This window comes from Amblyomma maculatum, chromosome 4, assembly GCF_055883805.1.
Source record: "Amblyomma maculatum isolate TAMU_Amacu chromosome 4, ASM5588380v1, whole genome shotgun sequence".
Taxonomy (NCBI): domain Eukaryota; kingdom Metazoa; phylum Arthropoda; class Arachnida; order Ixodida; family Ixodidae; genus Amblyomma; species Amblyomma maculatum.
This window is the reverse complement of record NC_139347.1, coordinates 52443951-52464078: the sequence shown is the minus strand read 5'-3', so window position 1 is coordinate 52464078 and position 20128 is coordinate 52443951. Positions and strand designations below refer to the sequence as shown.

General features: G+C 44.0%; 2 pseudogenes; both read left to right on the top strand.

Moving 5' to 3' along the window:
- Positions 1-4189: 4189 nt before the first annotated feature.
- On the top strand, positions 4190-5383 carry LOC146191012 (iripin-2 pseudogene; annotated as a pseudogene).
- A 12789-nt stretch (positions 5384-18172) lies between these two features.
- On the top strand, positions 18173-19369 carry LOC146191011 (iripin-2 pseudogene; annotated as a pseudogene).
- The last annotated feature ends 759 nt before the right edge of the window (positions 19370-20128 follow it).

Sequence of the window (20128 nt, the reverse complement as noted above, 5' to 3'; positions counted from 1 at the left end):
TGTTACGTTAAACCGTCTTAATCGTGTTGTTCAAGGTGAATGCCTCGTACAATACTATCACATACGAAATTATAATGAACTACGCGACCGGAAAAAACACTAACACCCTGGGCTGCGTTAAGTGAGTAACACAGAAGATGTTTCGAAGTGTATACTGAAGCTAATAACCACATGCCCAAAATGCAAACGGCAAACACAAATCTCGTATGTTACTGGCCAGAAGCTTGAAGCAGAAGATCATATTGTATAAATTATTTTTCGCTGCGCATTCATCATATCGCAAGAGACTGAGTATATAGCTTTGACCAGCGCCAACATATTGGATTGCACCCAAGAAAAATTGGCCGTGGTTTAGCTCGGCTATGCAAGGATATACGTAGTGAGAGGTACGTTTCCCTGGCTGGGCTTGTGTTGGTCACTGTATGTTTAGCAATTCTGTCTTTTACTCTTGGCCGTCTGGCATTCCGTTTGGCAAGCCGTTCCTCTCTCTGTTCGAGCGTCTCTGCTGCTCTCTTCGCCTTATTACGCTCATTCTCTCTTTGTTAAGTAGCCAAGTGCCAGGTGACAACCTCAGGATTGGACGAATTAATCTTCTCTTGTCTATACTGCCGTTTACCAGCCGCTGAACTCTCCATCTCTGCATCCATGTGAAACGTTGGGATAGGAGGCACCCTAGTTGTTATACATCCGCCTATTTCATCTCCAAAATGCTGCGCATGCAACGCGCGGTTCGGGCGATAGAGTGGCGTGCGGCAAGACGGCGACGAAGCGCGCGATGCCCCTGTGGGGCATCTCTGGTTACAATGGTATCGGCGCATGCGCACAACTGATCATCTGCGGGACGTCACGCGCAGCTCCGACGGTGGAGCTGGCGGAGGCTGCGGCGACGGCGAAGCGCACGCCGCACCTGGCGCTCCTGCCGCTCCTCTCTGGTTGCCATGGTAACGGCGCATGCACACAACTGGCCGCTACCGGCAATCGCGAAATGCTCGACTGTTAGCCCAGTGTAGCTCTAGTTACAAAGTAAATTTTTGCATTACTGCTGCGATTTCTGCAGATGCAGACATCTTGTACACCCCTGAAAGTGGCACAGGTGAATTACTTGCACAGGACATGTAGAACGAGAGGAAGAAGATGGTTTGCACGGATGAAGTAGCACTGAACAAGGGTAAAGGGGTACGCCTCAGTTCGCAGGTCCAGCCAACGCTTCGACAAGCAGACTTGTCTTCGTCTAGCCAAAGCGATCATCACTGGCAGGGGTTTAAATACGCTTTTGCTTCCGAAGAAGAAAAGCTGGGGAGGGGAAAGTGGGTGAGAAGAAAGTAGGTGAAGGAGTGTGGAGGAGTGTGGAGGGGAGGATGGGTGAAAAGAAAGTAGGTCATGAAGTGAAAAAACAATTCTTCAGTATGTATTTCTCAGCCTGTAACCAGGGATTCTGTGGCCTGCAAAAAGAAGTAAAAGAGGCAGTATCATGAAAAACTACAATACCAGGTAGATGACTAGTCATCACTTAAGCGGGTTTGGTGAAGATACACCTTACAAAAGGACAAGCTTTGCAAAGATCCCTAATAAGGAATATATCTAAAAGGCACAATGCTTAAAACTTTCTTGCAAAGGTAGGTGGGGGGAGGGGGGGAATACAAAGTAACAGGGTAATAACCGCACAGTGAACCACAGCTGACATGCAAAAAAAAAAAAGGAAAAATATTCCAGGACAAACTCAAGCAACAAGTGATAAGGAGGAAATGTGTTTGGATAAACATATACAGCTTATGCTATTGCGAAGGGGAATAGAGTGTAGATGTGTTGTGAATAAACTGTATACATTTAATGCTATGTGGGATTGTTTTTCCGACTAGTTATGATTCAGAGGGAATATACTTAAGGGATTCTAACGTTCCTTTAGATATATTTATTCCTGCTGGTTCTAATGTTCTAAGTTTATGAATTAGATATGACTCTCTATATTTTCGGTCCCTTGCAGATTTAAAGCCTGACTGGAGAATATATAATATAATTTCTTGGAATTTATGGTCTTTCTGATTGAAATGCTGGGAAACTGCTTTCGGGAGGGTTTTGCCTGTGTCTGCCCGATGTCCATAAAGCCTTATGTTCATTGGTTGCCCTGTCTCTCCGATGTACTGTTTATGACAGAAGGAGCATTCTAGAAGGTAGACAACGTTTGAAGATGTGCATTTAAAGACTGATTTTACGTGAAAAGCGAAATCGCTTGCATTATTTTTAACCATGGTGTCTTTTTGTGACTCCACGTCTTACATCTAGGTGGAGGGCAAGGGTGTGGTTGTGTTGGATGCTTGTTGTCGAGTTTAGAATGCACTAGAATATATCTGAGGTTTGCTTTACGTTTGTATGTTACCCTTGGTGCCTCAGGAAATATTTTCTTCAGACATTCCCTACACGTTAGCATGGAATGGTATTTCAGCAGAATATTTTTTTATGCTTGGAAGGGCATTTTAGTAGTTAGTTACAAAAGAAGGCTGGCGTTCAGTGTTGGCCGTTGGTCGTTTCGTGAGCACATCGTTGCGGTTTAAAGTGCTTCCTTTTTCGAGGGCCATATTAAGGGAGCTACCGGGATAGTTCCTCTGGATTAGTGTGGCTTTCGATGAACGTACTTCGTTTAGGTAGTCATTATCATCGCGACATTATCTTCTAAGCCGTACGTCGCCTGTCCTAGAAATATTTCTTGCTTACAATGTCTCAGATGATGACTCGTAAAATATAGGTATTGTTGCTTATCCGTTGGCTTCCTGTACAAGGAAGTCTTACGTTTTCCATTTTACACTGACACCTTGGTGTCGAGAAAGTCGACTTTTATATGCGACGACCGACAAGTGAATTTAAAGCTAGTGTGATGATTATTAAGATGCGAGATGAACGACTGGAGTTATTCTGATCCTACTGCCATATTATGAAAGTATCGTCAATATAGCGAAGGTATATAAGTGGCTTTTCCTGAAATGAATTTAGTATATTGGATTCTAGAACTCCCACGAATATACTCGAGTAAGTCGGCGCGAATGGATTACCCGTGCTTGTTCTAAGGACATGTCTTTTTCACAATAGAGACTGCATCAGCTCGCGTGCGACCGTATATTAGAAATTTTAGAACGTTTAGAAACAATGAAAAGATGCTACTTATGGGTCTACCTAGGTAGATTGTTCGGCAAGACGGACATCTAGATGTTAGAGCTAGAGAGTACAATGAATAATTAACTAAACTAACCGATCAACTTCCTTAGTTTCCATTGAGTGACAATAGTATATTGTGAAACTCATGGTGTCATCTCCGTGGGTGAGTCCCGTTGTTAAACTTTGGCAATAGGCAGCGCGGTTAGAAATATTAACGTCCTATAACATGCGTTTAAAGGTGTTTGACCTACCTTTCCTGCATCGCATATTTATTCAATGACGCCGCCTGTATTTCATATCAAATACAGAAGCCATTTTTAAATTTCGTTATGTAGAAAAAGATCATTTTCGAGACAGTACCAGACGCAGCGACAAAATGTTCTAAACTGTGTGAAGGAAACAACTGATCCGGCTTCCAAATGGGCGCCTTTTTAGCCTTCAATGTTTCAAACTTTGCTACCCAACAGAAATACTGAGCAATTTGATACATATGTTGGCGGCCTCTTTTTCGCAGTAATATATTTAACCCTAAGATTGAAATTTAAGAAGCGTTGTTTTCCTTATTGTCTGATCATTATGCTCTTTCATGGACATGCCATGTATATTGTTGCGCAATTCATATTCGCAGAGCGTACCGATGTATCTTTTTTATGTAATGAATAAAAAGAGATAAATGTTAAAAAAAATTAAGCTTTATACTTGCAGAGCAGAATAGTGACATTTACACCTGCACAATAATATGCATTATACATGCGCATTTTTAAGAAATTTATCAGCTTCATTGGAGCAGATAGAAATAAATTGTGCTCTTCGGCAGAAGAAAATAAATTAGATGCACATCAAATGGTAGTCGTCTACAAACTCTGCCCAGCATTGTGTGTGGGTAGCGGTACAATACGAGACTTTTCTCCACGGCGGCCACAGCGAAGGCGTAAAAATAGGTGCGGAAACAAAAAAAAAAAAAAAAAAGAAGACAGGCTTCCACGTCGAAGCTTTAAAAGAGCCGTCTGCGACATCGAGCGTTCAGAACACACCTGCCATGCTCGCAAAGTTGGGTCTTTTCGTTGTGCTCGCGCTGGTCTCGGCAAAGTCCGACGATGCACAACTTGCCAAAGCTCACAACCACTTCGCTGTAAAGCTCCTGAAGCATCTGGCGACACAGAAAAGCTCGTCTAACGTCTTCTTCTCACCAACGAGTATCGCCGCTGCGTTCGCTATGCTTTATGCCGGAGCCAAGGGAAATACGGAAGCTGAACTCGCATCAGTGCTCGGACACACCGGGGTCGGCCTCACGGAGAAAGCGAGGGTCTTGCCGGCGTATAAGAACCTGCTGGAGCTGAATTCCTTGCCGAATGTGACTCTGGAAGTGGCCAACATAGTCTTGGCAAAACACGGCTTCCAGTTCCTCCCAAGCTACAGGGAGCAGCTGCGCGACGTCTTCGGCGCAGAGTTCAGGTCAGTGGATTTCGATAACGAGGCTCGTAAAGTCGCCGCTGAGGTAAACTCCTGGGTACGCGAGAAGACACGGCGAAAGATCGACAGCATCGTGACTGAGAGTGAGCTGCCGGACACGATTCTATTAATCGTCAACGCCATCTACTTCAAAGCGACCTGGCTGACCAAGTTCGATCCGGCGGGAACCCAAAACAAACCCTTCTGGAACCTGGGCACTACGGAAGTAAGCAAGCCGGCGATGCACATCACAAGGTTCTTTCCTTACACCCCTGTAGACGCCCTTAACGCGCGAGCCGTGGAGATACCGTACAGTGCAGACAGGTTCAGCATGGTGGTCATGCTTCCGGACAAGCCGACCGGGCTCGCAGCGCTCAGGGACGGTCTGTCCTTTGCCGTTCTAGAAGACGTCAGCCGAAAGTTGAACTCCAGGTACGTCGCGCTCAGTCTACCTAAGTTCGACATGAACCTCCGGTATCGGCTGGTGCCCACTATGAAAGCATTAGGACTGACCGGCGTTTTTGGAGGCGGTGCCAACTTCACTGGCATTAGCGAGAGCGACCCGATTCGCCTCTCGGACGCCGTCCACAAGGCGGCCGTGGAGGTGAACGAAGGTGGGACTGTCGCGTCGGCCGCGACAAGTGTGAAGGGCGGCACTGTGTCGCATATGGGTCCCTCTGTGCCGCCTATCAAGTTCGTCGTAAATCATCCGTTTTTGTTCTACATCAGAGACAAAAGCTACAACCGCATCCTCTTCTTCGGTGAAGTTCACAGCCTTTGAGACACGAAACCCTGCCCTTCATATTCAGCACGAGAAAAAAAAAAAAATCAGGCAGTGTAGCGGTAAATCAACATACGCGGCTAAACCCGCAGAAGCACACCACAGAACCGTGGTATTCGCAGTTGAGTGTAAATTTTGAGCATTTTCCCCAACGTTGTTTCCCGTGCATTCGTTGCATAATACAAGAGCCAATAATAAGCTTAGCTTGCAGGCATAAGTTCACCATGAAGCGTTTATTGTCGGTATCTGCTCTGTTAATAAATGAACCTTTAACTCACTGTTTGCTGTCTCTCTCAGTCTGCCCCCCCCCCCCCCCCCCCTTCCCTCCTTTTTTTTCTCATCATGTTTCAGCCAGTTGAAACGTTATCCACCTAGGCAGATATATAGCGGTGTTCTAAATATAGGACATTGTTTAGTTAAGCTTTAACTCTGAAACTTTATTGCATAAACGTTTGCATTCGTCGTCTAAATAAGTTCAAGGTATCAATTTCAGCGGCGCGAAGCAGGACGAGGATAAAGCGCGGAGGAGCACACAGCACAAACAAGCGCCAAGTCCGACAGTCCCTTATCCTTTCCTGGGTTGCTTGGTGTGTGTTTTGCTTCCAAACATATGCGGAAACAGGCAGAACATTCGGCGACAACGATTACATCGTGATTCAATATGAAAAAAAAATAGTGTTTTCACTGTGTGACAATAAAGCCGCCACGGATGATGAGAAATGTAACAGAGTAGACGCAAAATGTTTTCAGCTTCACCGCATGTGTTCGAAAGCATGCTTTGCCCGTTGTCTCACTTTCAAGGACGACTCAAATCACTGTGCTGAAAATGGAGTTTCCCCAGTAAAATGATTATTCTGCTTTTTTGAAGCAAAATCAATATTATAAATAAAATGTGTTATTATACTAAAATTCTTGATGTCCGGTCATATATAGAGGTTAATTTTTCTTTTATCAACTGCTTTGTTGACTGGCGTTGCTATGAAATTATTTCTGGCTTTATTTCATAGTATTGTATTTTCTGATTTCTTTGGTTTGTGCACACTGCTCCATTCCTGGGTGACAGCCGGTATCTCTCGACGTAATAACAAATCAGACTGTTGGTTATAGTTAACTAAACGTAATGACTTGATTCCAGATGAAGCGCGAAAGATATGCTCGACAATTGATGTATCGAAAAGTCCGCCGAGCAATCTGCTTGTCCTTTACAGCCTCGCATCCAAATAAATGCCCCTTTCAACAAGGTCAAGAAAGACTTATAATACTGCCGCATCAGCAGGGTGACGTAGTCGGTGCTCTCTATAATGACCTTCCTGTTACCCTTATTGAGGGTAGTAAATTAAGGCTCCTGGGGGGCTTCTCGGAAAGGCATATAAAAATAGTGCACTAAGCAACGTTGGCCAAACGCAGGGCACAGAATTTAGCAGTTCGGCGAAACGGAAAGAGCAGGACGCGCGACAGACACCGAGAATTCGTGAAAAACATCAACACAGAACTAGCACACGACCCGTAGCGCACGTCCCTGTATCAACACACACCTGATCGTTTACACTGAACAAAGTCATAAAGCACAAAACAGTGCATTAATATACGTTATAGGACCGAGTCAAAAATTGCGAGGGACTTTAGCGACTAAAGTAGTGAAAGGCGAAAGCCTAAGTGCCGCATTATGCTGGCACTTAGGATGGCACTAATTAGAAATTAATTATTTAATATTTATTCAGCAGAAAGTAATAAATAATCATTAAGTAGGTAATTATTTACGTAATCTAATAAATCATTCATTAAAATTTATTTCGCTAATTAATGAATTACTTGTTATTCGTTGATATGCAATTATTACTTAATTATTCATTATTAGTAATTGATCATTGATTGCCATATGGCCCTGCAAGTCAATCAGAGCCGCTGAAAAAGCAGGACATATTTTGTCCATGACAGCATGAGCCATTAAAGACTTTCGCCTTAAAATATGAACTCATATTCCGAATATTGTCAGGTTGTGAGTTATTGCAATTCTGTAAGGAGGAATGCAGCAAAAGTCTTGCAAACTAACGCCTTGACTGGGATGACTTGAACCCACAGAGAAAGCAACAACAACTTGATGGCCGCGATAGTAGAGAGTGGGCTGGGCGGGCATCGTGGCCTAGAATATCTGCCTATATCAACCCTAATATGTTTAAAGCTCATAATAAACATTCGAGATAAGCGCCCATGGGCGTCAGCGTCAATCAAGAACAACGTATAAGCATCTGTGTGTACGTCTGTGTGCAGCTCCGATCATTCTCGATGAATGATCGCACCTCGCATCACAAAGTGATAAAGACGATTTTGAGCTCGAAGAAATAACCACGATGAAGCTTTGCAGGAAAAATTCTAGTTTTACAATGGACGCATCTATGATTTATTCGGTGCTTTCAGGCTTTAAAAGGCCCTTTCCTTGTGATGATTTTGTTGGTTCGAAATGCCAGAAACATTTTTGTAGAATGTCAGTTATTTATGATCTAGGAATTTCCTAAATTCTCCGCAAAATGCACCATGGCTATTCTCATTCTTATTCGGTGCATATTGGGTTTAATACGTACGGACAGTATTGCCTGCATGGTGGTTTTGGTAACTTATAGAAAACTATAATTTTCTTCGGTAAACCATTCACTCCAAAAAACACGACAGAATTCGATGAATCACTCAACAGCCGTAATAGAATAATGTTACTTTTCCATACGTCCCGTGGGCTAGCGACATCACCACCCTCTCCTTTGAAAAAGAAAAAGAAAACAAAAAAAAAAAACGTTCTCCGATTAGGAAGAGATTGGTGCCTTGCCTTATTTGTTCCTCCAGCCTAGTCACCAAAAGAAATAGGTCGAGACTTTGTATGTAAAATTACTTCCTGCGGCGCGATTTACAGTGGTGAAACTAAGAGCCCAAAACAAACAGTACGGGAACGCTAGAAGGAAGTCCTCAGCGTCGCAAGAGAACCCACCCTGATGACCGATCACTTAGAAATAAAGTGCACGGAACCAATTTTCCAGAAACTATATATATCACCCCAAGAAGGGAAATCACTTGGCCAAAAAGACTCTTACCCGAATCTTTACGCGTGCAAACTACTTCGAACTCTATCAGTCATACATGGTCGACACTTCCTGGGTATGCGCAAGAATTTCACTCTTCAACTCGCTCGCTCTCTCTCTCTCTCTCTCTCTCTCTCTCTCTCTCTCTCTCTCTCTCTCTCTCTCTCTCTCTCTCTCTCTCTCTTTCTCTCTCTATCACACACACACACACACACACACACACACACACACACACACACACACACACACACACACACACACACACACACACACACACACACACACACACACACACACACACACACACACACACATAGATGAAATGTCGCTAAACTGGAATCTTGGCACAGCCTGGACCCGTTACCCACAGCTTCCAGCACACTCACTGAAGGGCGCAAGTGCCAAGTCACTGCCTCTGTCCCGCCTGGCCTGGAGCATTAATTAGCAGCGAGCACCGCAGCGCACACAGGACAGAGAAATTAACGACACTGATTGATTGCTCTGGGGAGTCTACTTAAATCTAGCGCGAGATAGGCAACAATTCTTGAGCCACAGCCTCAAGAATAAAGGCCCTTTCGAAATAATGGAAAATTACGTGGCTAATAGTAATGAGCGCATACAATCACTAATTGCAACTAGACTCAAGTGTAATTGTTAAACGTTGTTCATTGGAAATGAGGTAACTAGGTTGCTAGTCAACGTTATTCCCCTGTTATCTCATGCCAGCCGATACAGGTACAACACCCTGCCGAGATGACGCAGTGGTTAGGACGCTAGACTACTGCGTCCGAGGATGCGGGATCGAATCCCGGTCTCGGCGGCCTCTTTTCGATGGAGGCGAACAGCAAGGCGCCCGTGTGCTGTGCGATGTCAGTGCACGTTAAAGAACCCCATGTGGTAGAAATTTCCGAAGCCCTCCACCACGGCGTCTGTCATAGCCTAAGTCACTTTCGGAAGTTAAAACCCCACAAACCAAACGAAAGCAAACGAAAGCAGACAACACCTTATCCAGCGCCGTAAATGAACTACATCAATATCTCAGGCAGCATATAAATGAAGAAATATTCGAGACATAATACAGGAGGTACCTTTCATTTCCACCACCTGATGACAGTGCATCTTGCTAAACAAACGTATCATACATGGGAAAGTTGCGGACGCCACCTCAGGCATCCACATGAACAAACTCGCAATAAAACCGTGCTCCAAAATTTGGTAACATTTCACTTGTGAATCAATAAAAATATTCGCATATTCTGGTAACCTCTTGGCAATAACAAGGGCAAAAACGGCGGTTTAAGCAGGAACTTACATTTTAAATTGATCAAGAAAGTTAGGTTTCAGCAGATGGTGGCACCATGGTACCATAGTGTGTCCTATCATTGCGACCAACCTATATTTACTCATGTAAACTTAGAGCAGCCTATGTTACTCTGTTCAATGCTTCTTCATTGAACTAATAAATTTTGGAGGCACTTAAGCTTCGCCTTTAAGGGTATAATTCGATAGCGTATACGCTACCACCACATATATAAAGCCCCACTTTAACCAACCCGTATAAAAGTGCCTGTGTGCACTTGGGGTAACTTGAATCCGAGGGTCCTGGCAGGCTGATTCAGATGTCACCCTCACATGTAAAACGAGAGGCCCTAGTTGGCAACTGGTGACGAAGGTAGCATCAGGCAACCCTACGTCGGGTCAGTGCTCGGTAATGTCTGCTGCCAGCTTCCAGCGCCATCCTCGTTATGTTTCGCTCACAAGGGCAACTCCGGCGTCCTTCAACGCTTTCGCGTTATAACTTAATTAGCTGTGCCCTTAAGGTGGTGCCAGCAGGAATATCAAGCTGTTTTGATGCCGCAACTTCCGCAATATGCCAGGGAGTGTTACAAACCGTCAAAATTATTTCAGTAGGGCCGCAAGACCTTAATCGCAACAAAACAGAGGCGCTAAGAAAAATGGTAGTGACACATATATAATCCAGCATAATTCCTATCCATGTGTTCACATCATTCCACTTTACTGGGAAGCACGAAAAACCATAAATTGAAGTGGAAGTCTCCCGGGTAGTTCACCCTGTCCAGTGGCTAGCTTACCTATACGCGACTAAATCACGACGTGTTCTCCTCTCTCCTCGTGACTGTGCTCGGTCCAAAGCTGTCCCGGGCAATGTGGACAAAGGCGGACCATTAGAACTTAGGGACAACCGCTCGAACTGCGTGTCCCATGCGAATCAGAACCACATCAGAATAGTATTTGAAAGTCAGAATTCTTTCTCCACTCGTAATCCGACGCCATTTAAACCCGGCAAAAACCCTTCCCTGTGCGACGTCATGAAAGGTAAAAAGCTCGTAAAATAAAACACCACTAATGACACCAAGTCAGTAACTGCCATTCTTAACACGATGACAGTGAAAACGCCAGAAAACCACGTTCTCTTCTGGAATCATTGCATTCCATGTTCTTCCCACTGTCACGCAAGCAGCTGCTCAGGCCGGCAACTACAAATAAAAATGGGACTTTCGATGAAATAAGAGGCTATTGTTCGAATTCCCGACCACCGGCGACTTCCACACACACCTTTCTTTGCGCAGAATTTGTCTCTAGAAAACTTAAATCCATCCTTGTAAGTATGATAAAAAAGTTAAGTATGATTAAACACACACATCAGCCTGATGGTGCATTAGATGATTCTCACAATAAGTGTTCTTTGTCCGCCGAGATGACAACGGGACGGCAGCGCCGGCAGGCCCCTCTTTTTTCTGGAAATTTCAAGTGCCACGCTCCGTCATTTTGACATAGAAAGAGGGAAACAATAAAGAGATATAGCCTTCACCTCGAAGCAAGGCCGCACTGATTCAGAGGGACGCCAAGCGTGCGCTGCTTCGAAATAGCCAACCGCACTTCGATAAGAATGATAAGTGTACTGGGTTTTGGGGAAAAGGAAATCGTACAGTAACTGCCTCACTCCCCGCTGAAAACCACAGCTGTAGCAGAAGGGAGGAAAGGGGCAGTGAAAGAAGGATAATAAAAAGAGGGGCCTTAGGAGAGGGACCTCCTCTTCCATCGAAACGCTGCCATCTTAGCCAGGTTTGGAACCTGGTTGTGGCCCCAAAGCAAAGTGTGCTCGCATGTTCACACGAACCTAAATGAACAAAAAATTAGTTGACCTCTAAAAAACGCTGCCCTTAGCTTCACAAGCGCTTTTAGCCAGTCAAATAAGCAGCCGAGAAAAAAAAATACAGGAGCCCAACGCTGCAGATCCGAATGTGGTTTGGTTTGGTTTATAGGGTTTAACGTCCCAAAGCAACTCAGGCTATAAGAGATGACGTAGAGGAGAACTGCAGAAATATCGACCACTTGGGAATGTTCTTTTGTACACTGACGTCGCCCATTCCTTTCAAGCGCAGTACCAGGCTCCTGTCCCTTATGTCGGCGGGGTTTGAACCCGCATACTCGGTTATACAGTAGTCGGGCGTGGGAACCGCTACGCCATGGTTGCGGGGCTCAGTCCCACTATCCTCCCTGCCCTCAATGCGTGGTTCAGTGGCCCATCGAGACGTATGAAATACATTATGTCATTTAAGGTAGTAAGCTCGTAGTACTTTCGTTCGCACCGTTCATCGGTCTGTGCTAATACCACGTGATCAATTTGCCGCAGCATTCAGACTAACGGAGTCTTCGGCTGAGGCGCACTGCCTACGCGCCAGGAGATGTTCAAAGACAGACAGACAGACTCGCACGCACGCACGCACGCACGCGCGCGCGCACGCACGCACACACGCACACACACACACACACACACACACACACACACACACACACACACACACAAACACACACACACACACACACACACACACACACACACACACACACACGCGCGCGGCGCGCATCCGACCAAGTGGCAGGCACACGCTGGGCCTTGCACTTAGTCGGTTAAAGTTTCATCCTCTGGCGCTCGAAAGGCTCCTGCAAAAAATGTCTGAGAAAGAGAGACAGAGACATAGAAGAACGGAATCGCGGGGAGGTTAACTAAGCAATGCCGATAGGCTACCGTACACGTGCAGAGGGAGATAAACGGAGAAAAAGGAGAAAGCGAAAGATGACTGAGGAAATCGTTCCATGAAGCTAAGGAGGCGCCGCGTGCGCGTATCCCTTACTGTCGAAGCGGTAAAATACAAAATAATAAAGGCAGGTTACTTTCTCGCGGAATTAAAAAGGCAATCAACAGAAAATGTCAATCAATACCATCATATGATTAGACGTTATCGTCATAATGTACTCTGGAGTATTATTTTTGTTTTCTAATAAAAAAGATAAGCAAATGGGGATCCTGCGTGCAATCCTCAGCAAGGCTTTACATGAAACGCGTCACATGTGGCAAGCAAACGTGCTATGTACATCGTGCATACATTCCTTCATTAAAGTAGAAGCGGTGAATATTTTTCTTGCTTTTTCGATCGTGGGAGGGCTCTTCAAATCGTTAACATTGCAGTGAGTGCATAGTGCTAGACAAGAAGAGGCAGTGTTTAGGGCCGATGTTTAAGAAGTCTTTGGTGATCCCTCGCTGCCTGTCGCCGCGAAGTTCTTTGCACAGCCAACGCACCATATGCTCCTTCAGACTGTAGTACTCACGAACCATCCGTAGAAATAATTAGAAAGCATCGCGGTGCTTTCTGAAATGTCTCGTCTCACGCAGGTCAACCGCTTGCGTTTTCCTACCGCACTTGGCAGCAACAGTGCGGATTGATGGTTTCTCTATGAGGGAGGGCAAAGCATTTGCAACGGGAGGGCAGCTAGAGCCCTCGTGCGGCTGTAAATTTGCGTCTTTATTATTAATTCTCTGAAGTATTAAGCAGCTGAAATTTACCCTTATGATATCATTTCATTGCTTTCTGCAATTACAACAAGGTGTCTCAGATTAATTCACCACACAGCAAATCGTCTACCAAACTGCGGTGAGCCGCCTGTACTCCACGTGAAAATCGCCGTTTTTATGTGCTCGTCTCAATGTAAACGTGGCGTCAAACTTCTGCCATTTACGACATTAGCGGCACATTTTTTGCGTCACGAAAATCCATTTTGACATCACCGTATAATGTTTATGCAAGACGTATTTCCCGTTGCACATTGCCAGCCAACCAGAATTCAGGAAAGGGACCTTGACAGCAAGCAGTACATTCCATGCCATTCGTAATACAAGCACAACTGTTTTCCTCCCTGCACATATGCATTCTTTCCCCCCTGCAGTTACCTTTATTTACCATCCAGGCAGCTCTGCTAAAAAACTGTTTGCAAGGTCATATTAACCATTTGCTGCACTTCATCAACCACTTTTCTATTTTCATGTATGCTGATGACACTGCCCTATTCTATGCTAATGATAGTACGGATGAATTAGTAAGCATTGCAAACGGGAATTAGAAACTTTAAGTAGCTAATTTTTTTCTAAAAGACTTAAATAGACATAAGACAAAATGCATTATGTTCAGGAGATAGAGCAAAACAATGCCTTATAACTGCCTGCTGTGCAGAGGCTTGGCAGACCAATTGAATATGTAGCTAACATTACTTATCTTGGAATAATCCTGGATGAGAATACGCACTGGAAGCCCTACACTCAGATACATTGTAAAATTTTAGATATAGCGTGTTTTTCATTGTATAAGTGCCTTCAGCACTTCGGTAATGCAACACTTCGAACTATTTATTTTTCAATTTTTCAGTCAGCGGTCATACTGCATTGAGCCATGGGGTCACACTCGTATTTGGAGGCACTTGGGATATTACAGAAAACGGCAATTAGATTTATTACACAGTCGGATTATGACGCTCACTTCTTAAACAATTAGATAACTGCCACGGCGCTGCCGCTGCCGTTAATTCAGTGTAGAACTGTACACTGTAAAAAATGTGTGTGAAATTACAGGTACTTTTAAAGAAAATTTCAGTCCTCGTACAAAGAATATCTGTTCTAATTCATTGCCCTAAACGTGTTCATGAAAAAAATAGTAATTTTCTGTTTTCTAGCCGAAAACTTGCTTGGAAGGCAAACAATCGGATACATTTTTGTCGTCTGTTGTATTTACTAACGCACACTGATTTTTACTTGAATAGTAGGTAAATGCCGAATAGAAAGTGAAATGGTATGACAACCTCGAAGGCGCTATCCGACGATCGCCTGCGTAACAATTTCGATTCGAAAGAAGATAACTAGTGGCGCCACATTGAGGTCCATTGTTGGTTGGCTCCCTGCTACAGGTTGTATCTGTTATGCATTTTTCCACTTGCGTTTTTCGGTGGCTAGACGACGCCTGTTGCACGGCCAGCTTCATGGGTGCCATCAGAGATATTCGTGAGATGGAGTTTGCAAGTCTTTTGCCTAAAAAATTGTGTTCATTGAAAAAATTCGCGCTTAACGCAATTTAATTGTTACTGGCAGAAAAACATTGGAAATGAAAGGCGAGTAAAAAAAGTATATCCATCATTCTTCTAACCGCGACAGAAAAAATAAAAAACAGCAAGCGCCGTATACCAGAAAACTTTTGTCAATTTACAAAAAATTTCTATCAGCTGTAAACAGAAAAAAAAATTGTAAAATCACAGAAAAATTAAAAACAGAAAACATTGCAGAACAGAAAATTTCTAACAGGAAAGCTACCAGAAAATTTCTGTAATTTTCAACAAACATTTTTTACAGTGTACTGACCGATAACTCATGCCTCAATAACAATTGTCCGGCTTTAAATTTATCTCTATTCACTGTGCCTTTAAGAAGCACTCGTAGCGCCATAATTGGAAATCTTCATCTCCCCAAAGCTAAGAATGTCTATGGCGAAAGGACTGTTCTTTGTGTTGGAATTAAACTTCGGAACCACTTACCAAATACAATAAAACAATGCAATACCTGTGTTGTTTAACCTGTGTTGTTAAAGAAGCATTTTAAGACAGATTGTTAAGAATGCGTGTATTTTAGTGTAGCCTATAGTGTTGCTCTTTTTTTTTTCGGCTTATAAAGAGACCTTGGTATACTGATTTTGTTTACTTTTTGCTTTTCTGCTTAGTTCTTGCTTAGATTAGAGTGTAATCGATAGTAACAATGTCTGAAATGTATTTTTATTGTGAGAGCCTAATGCAAAATACTTGTGCAATAATGCTAGCAAATTATTCCCAAGACATTTGTTGCATGCATCCCAACTAACTTCTAGATAGGGATCCAGATGCTGTGACATACAAGCCTGTACTATTTGTCCGAAATGAAATTAATCAATCAATTTGGACGTCACCGCAAAAAGCGATTTCGACAGCTCAAAATTTCGCGCCACAAATTTGAAACATGTGACAATTCTAAGAACCAATCAAAACAATCAGGCGCTAAACAGCGGCCATGCATTACAAGAACAGGGCCCCATTTGAACACGCCATAAGCAAGAATTTATGCTTCAAAAGTACATTTGTGCCAACAGTGTTGATATTGTTTTCTGCGGGCAGTATGCGCAAATGGAACTGTCTTGATGAGGTGATTATTTTGCAGCCATCCCCAGAAAGTGTTCTACAATATGCCAAGAAAGCAGTGCTATGAACTAGCCAAAATTGATTTTGCTAATGCCTCCTCTTATTGTGCCTTTTTTTATTGTTTCTTTGCTTGCTTGTTTGTTTGTTTGTATAAGATTGCTGCGAGATCTCCCTTTTTTAGTTCATCCGGTGTATGCCTGATTGTATTCAAATCCTGTACATCAACCTACTCCTGTAATAGTCCCAATTGAGACTGATAGTATCTTCGAATCAAATAAATAAACTTTTGCAATGGCAGCTGTATATTCAGTGCGGCATCATGCTGCCGGCAATTGTCGCCCCTCACTCTGTGTAAAATCGAGAAATTGCTCATAGCGAAAAAGAGAAGCATTTTTAATTGACGCTTGGCAATAGAAATGAGGAATAACATGAAAATAAACAGATACGATTAAGCGCTGGGGTTTTTTATCTGTCTTGATCTCTGTTGGCCAGCCGCATTCATCTCGGAATGGTGCGGCGCCCAGAACGCCGGTTCGTCTAGTACTGAAGCAGATTTTAGCACACCTTGCTTTAAGAGTGCAAGGTATCTGCCGAACAGTTCCGCGACGGCTGACTGCTTGTGTAGTTTGGTTTATGGGGTGTAATGTCCTAAAACGACTCAGGCTATGAGATGCGCTGTAGTGGAGGACTCCAGATATTTCGACCACCTGGGGTTCTTTAACGTGCACTGAGCACATGGGCGCCTTGCTTTTTGCCGCCACCGAAAAGCGGCTGCCGTTGCCGGGATTCGATCCCGCATCTTTGGGAACACTAGTCGGGCGCCGTAACCGCAGTGTAGTTGCGAAACGAATGGTTTCACAGCAACAGGCGACAGCAGTTGAAATAGATAAAACCACCTGAATTTTTCTACTATTCGTTTATTTTTATGTTGATTTACTTGTTCCTTTTTTATTCGCAAACGTCAATTAAGCGACACTTGAATTCTTCGCTACGAACCGTTGTCCCGCCAAGCGAGAGTGGGATCAGTTGAAAACATCATAAAACCCCATTGCTTTTTAGCTGCAAAAGTTGCGTCTAGTGCACAAAGTATAGTAAGAAGATGGAGCAGCACCACTCTCTCCACATCATTTCCAACGCCGCCGTCGCATTTCGCCAGTAGTTCTGGGGGAGGCTCTCTACCATGCGCCTGCGCGTTCCTTTTCATAAAGCTGATGACTGTACATAAGACAGCTGAATCGTAAAACGAATAATTAATATAAGTTACCTAATCAGCTTCTTTATTTTTCATTCAGTGACACTAGTATATTCTGAAACTGAACGCGTCACCTTCGCAGGTTAGCGCCGTTATTAAACATTGGTTGTCGGTAAAGTGGTTCGAAATATCAAAGGTAAAATATGCGTTGAAACTGCGTTGATACACCTATACTACATGGAGTAATTATTAAATAGCGCCACCCATAAATCTTAAACGAGAAAAAAGACGCCGAATCTGATGATGTAAGTAACCATTTCTGCGACAGTATCAGGCACAGCGACATTATTTTACAAATTCGCACGAAGCAAAGCCCCCTGAATTAGCTTCAAAATTCGAAACTTTGGCCTTCAAAATTTCTAACCACATTTCACATCACGAATGTTGAAAACTTTGTCACATTTGATGCTTACGGCCTATATTTCGCAGTAGCATATATATTACATCTCAAAACCAAAGCTAAAAAGGGTAGTTATTTTACTTATTGTCAGGTAATTATTCTCTGTTACAGACATATATACTGCATAATTTATAATACAAATTACATACAGAGACCGCTGTCTTGTAGATAATGAGTAAAAGATGTAACTGTCAAAAACATTATACTATGTACTTGTATAGCAAAACACTGAAGTTTACACATGCGCACAATAAAATGCAAGAAACGTACGCGCTCTTACTGTAGTTCTCACCTTCCTTAAGGAGAACAAAACCAAATACGTGCACCAGCAGAAGTAAACAAATATGATAGACATCAAACGATAGTCGCCTACAGACTCCGCGCAGCGCTGCGGGTGGACAGCAATGCAATATGAGGCCTTTCTTCGCAGCCACCCCAACGAAGCCGGAAAATCAGGCGCTGAAAAAAGAAAAAAGGAAAGAGAAACGAGACTTCCACGAACAGGCGTAAAAAGAGCCGCTGCGGCATCGAGCGTTAAGAAAACACCTGTCATGCTCGCAAGGTTGGGTCTTTTAATTGTGCTCGGGCTGGTCTCGGCAAAATACGACGATGCACAACTTGCTAAAGCTCACAACCACTTCGCTGTAAAGCTCCTGAAGCATCTGCCGCCTCAGGAAAACTCGGCCAATGTCTTCTTCTCACCAACGAGTATCGCCGCTGCATTTGGAATGATTTATGCTGGCGCCAAGGGAAACACGGAAGCTGAGCTCGCATCTGTGCTCGGACACAACCGGGTCGGCCTCGTGGAGAAAACCAGGGTCTTGGCAGCGTACAAGAACCTGCTCAAGCTCACCTCCTCGTCGAACGGCACTTTGGAAGTGGCCAACATAGTCTTGGTACGGAACAGCTTCCAAATCCTCCCAAACTATAGGGAGCAGCTGCGCGACCTCTTCGGCGCCGAGCTGAGATCTGTGGATTTTGCCAACGAAACTCGTAAAGTCGCCGCCGAGGTGAACTCCTGGGTACGCGAGAAGACACGTCGAAAGATTGACAGCATCGTGAAAGGGGATGAGCTGTTGGACGCTCTTTTATTAATCGTCAACGCCATCTACTTTAACGGAACATGGCTGACCAAGTTCGATCTGGCGGAAACCCAGAACAAACCCTTCTTGAACCTGGGCACCACGGAAGTCAGCAAGCCGGCGATGCACCTCACAAGCCACTTCCCGTACACCTCTGTAGACGCCCTTAACGCGCGAGCCGTGAAGATACCGTACAGTGGAGGCAGGTTCAGCATGGTGGTCATGCTTCCTGACAAGTCGAAAAACCTCGAAGCACTTAGGGACGGTCTGTCCTTCGCCGTTCTAGAAGACGTCAGCCGAAAGTTGGCCTCTAGGTACGTCGCGCTCAGTTTACCCAAGTTCGACATGAGCCTCCGTTATTGGCTGGTGCCCACCAAGAAAGCCCTAGGACTAAAAGCCATCTTTAGACGCGATGCCAACCTCACTGGCATTAGCGACAGCACGCGGATTCTCGTTTCGGACTTCGTCCACAAGGCGGCAGTGGAGTTGAACGAGGGTGGGACTGTCGCAGCTGTCGGCACAGCTGTCATGATTGCCAAGCCTGTGTCCGCCACAATTACCATGAAGCCTCCAATTGAGTTTTTTGTGAATCGTCCGTTCCTGTTCTACATAAGAGATAAAAGCAACAACCGCATACTCTTCTTCGGTGAAGTTCACAGCCTTTGAGATACAATTTGTCTTTTATCTTCCAGAGGAGAAAATTTCACCAGCAGAACGTTGCGTATCAACATGTGGTTCGCTAAAAGCAGCAGATGAAAAACACAGAAATGTTCTCGCCGATGTTTAGTTTTCGAGCATTTCCCTAGGTTGATCTTTTTTCGCTCCCGGTTATTGGAAAATACTAGCGTCAGTAATGAGCTTTAGGTTATACACTTTACAATTCCACTTGGAATTCGTATTATCGGCATCACGTGGTTAATAAACAGACCTTTAAATCAATGGTTGCTGTTCAACTTTTTCCTCTTCGTGTTTCAATCTGTTGAAACGCCTAACCCCTTAAATCGAAGAATAGCCCTATCCTGAATACTCGACGCCATTAGAATGCGCAATCCCTCTAAATCTTTATTATTTTAAAGCTCGCGCCCTTTTACGTTAATCTTTCCTGGTGTTCCGCTGTCTGCGTTCGAAAAACGCATTCTACCTCCAGTCATATGTGGAAGCAGGCAGCAAGTCGACCACTTCAGGTATATTGTGATTCCATATGAAGAGAAAACAATATATTTGATACGTGTCTCAATAAAACGTGTGACGATAAATAGCTGACACTGAAGTCCCATTTGATTGAAGCTTTACTGGATGTAATATACAGCGAATTAACCAGTGTCCTACGCATAATGACGGCTTAAAGTTCAGCACTGGAAAAACAGTTCCAGAGTTAAATGGAAAATTCTAAATCTTCCAGTGAATTCAGCATTATATATAAAA